Genomic DNA, 2477 nt, shown 5'->3' with positions numbered 1-2477 from the left:
GGTCCCCTTCAGGTCCTTGAAGACTGCTCTAAGGTCTGACTGGAACTTTTTCTTCTGCAGGCTGAACAGCCCTCACTCTTGCAGCCTGTCCTCATAAGGGAGATTCTTCAGCCCTCTGACCATCCTTGTGACTTCCTTTGGACTCTTTCTAACACCTCCATGTCCTCCTTCTGCTGAGGGTACCAGAACTGGACTCGGTGCTCAGAATGGGGTCTCACAAGAGCTATGAAGTGCTCATGAGTACAGCTGTGCATACACACAACTTTGATCATGATTGAAACCATGGCATTAGGCTGAAAGCAAGAGAGGGTCAGAAATGTTATTTCTAATTAATGTAATGATGATCTAATTCTAAAGCAGTCACTAGTAGAGAGAATGACTTTCTTTCATGTGAATCAAATTTAATTTGCAGCTCAATGTTTTGGCAGCAAGAGGCATGCTTTGGAACACAGAATTTTTGACTCTTGCTGTCAACAGAGTTGAAAGCAAAAGACTCAGTTGAGAAGGAGAAAGGAAGAGGTTTGAACTGATTCCTTTCATGGCATCATTTTAGTTGGAAGAGATCTCCAAGATCAAGTCCAATCATTAACCTAGAACTGCCACATCTACCACTAAACCATCTCCTTCAGCACCTACATGGTTTTTCAATCCCTCTAGGGATGGGGACTCCACCGTTGTCCTGAGTAGTCTGGGCCAGGCTTCGACAACCCTTTCCATGAAGAAATTGTTCCTCGTGTCTGAATTAAACCTCCTCTGGGGTAACTTGAGGCTGTTTCCCCTTCTCCTATCTCTTCTTCATTGGGAGAAGAGACCAACTCCCACCTGACTCCAACCTCCTTTCAAGGAGTTATAGTGAGCTTTAAGGTCTCTGCTGAGCCTCCTTTTCTCCATGATGGGCAATCCCAGTTCCATCAGCTGCTTCTCTCCAGACCCTTCACCAGCTGCTTTCCCCTTCTGGACACACTGCAGCACCTCAGTGTCCTCCTTGTAGTAAGAGGCCCAAAACGTGCCCAGTACAGGGGCAGTTCTTCACAATGATAGTGGTGAAGTACTGGAACAGGTTGCCCAGGGATGTGGTTGATATCCTGTACCTGGAGACATTCAAGCTCAGGCTTGATGTGTCCCTGGGCAGCCTGATCTAGTTGGAGGTGTCCCTGCTGAGTGCAGGGGGGTTGGACAAGATGACCTTTTAGAGTCCCTTCCAACCCAATACAGTCTGTGAACATGTGATCCTTCATGTCATTCACTGTAGTCTGCAGCTTGTCTCTTTGCACAGATTTAGTTGGCTCACATGACACAGGTAAGAGCTTAAACATCTGCATCTTGAACTTCAGTGCAGCAGGGTTGGCTCATGACAAGTGACCTGCATTAGGGATGACAGCTTAGGTGCTGCAGACAGTAAACATGCTGCAAAGGACGTCCTCAGCATGTTTCAAATGCCACTGGCACTGATGATGCCAGAGAGCAAGTAAATAATTTGTGAGACTGCCCCAGGAGAGGAAACGATGCAGCACTTATTTGCCTGCATGGGACACAGCCATCGTGCTGCTGAGAGGAAGTCCTGACAGCCTGCGATGTGTGGTGTGTAACAGAGTCCAGTGTGCAGCAGCTGGGGTTTGAAGCTATTGCATCTCTGGTGATTCCTAGATCATACCTGGGTGTGGTTGGGTTAATTTTTACAAGTAAATTACCTCCCTAATGTAAACTAGTAACAAAGGTTCAGCAAGTCAGCTTTTGCTTCTGGTGGTGTCTTGAGAATCTATTGCTGGAACCCTTTAAATGAGAGTAGTAACAAGCGTACTTGGAAATTCTGGTGATTAAAGGAGTCATGAAATCACAGAATGGTAGGGGTTGGAAGGGATCTCTAGAGGTCATCCACTCCAAACCCCTTGCCAGAGCAGGGTCATCTAGGGCAGGTTTTGAATGTCTTGAGGAGGAGACTCCACAACCTCTGTGGAAAGCCTATTCCAGTGCTCCATCCCCCCCACAGTGAAGTGTCTATTTGTGTTGAGTTGGAACCTCCTGCGTTCCAGCTTGTAGCTATTATTCCTTGTCCCATCACTGGGCACCACTGAAAAGAGCCTGGCACCGTTTATCCTGACACTCACCCCTCAGCGACATCAGGACAAGGCACAATGGGTGCAAGCTGGTGCAGAAGAGGTTCCACGTGAACATAAAGAAAAATGTTTTCACTGTGAGGGTGCCAGAGCCCAGAGAAGTTATGGAGTCTCCTGGAGACTTTCAGAACCCACCCGGATGTGTTCCTGTATGACCTGCCCTAAGTGATCCTGCTCTGGCAGGGCGGTTGGACTGGATGATCTCTGCAGGTCCCTTCCAACCCCTAATATTCTGTGACTTTTGTGAAAGAGCAACTTGGCTACTCTTGTTCTGCCCCAAAAAGTATTGCCTAGCAGTCAGTCACCATCCACACCTATCATAGAAAAGCAGGGAAAATACCTCTTTGAACATCAGAACAG

Source organism: Pogoniulus pusillus, chromosome 25 (assembly GCF_015220805.1).
Source record: "Pogoniulus pusillus isolate bPogPus1 chromosome 25, bPogPus1.pri, whole genome shotgun sequence".
Classification (NCBI taxonomy): domain Eukaryota; kingdom Metazoa; phylum Chordata; class Aves; order Piciformes; family Lybiidae; genus Pogoniulus; species Pogoniulus pusillus.
This window is presented reverse-complemented; position numbering follows the sequence as displayed.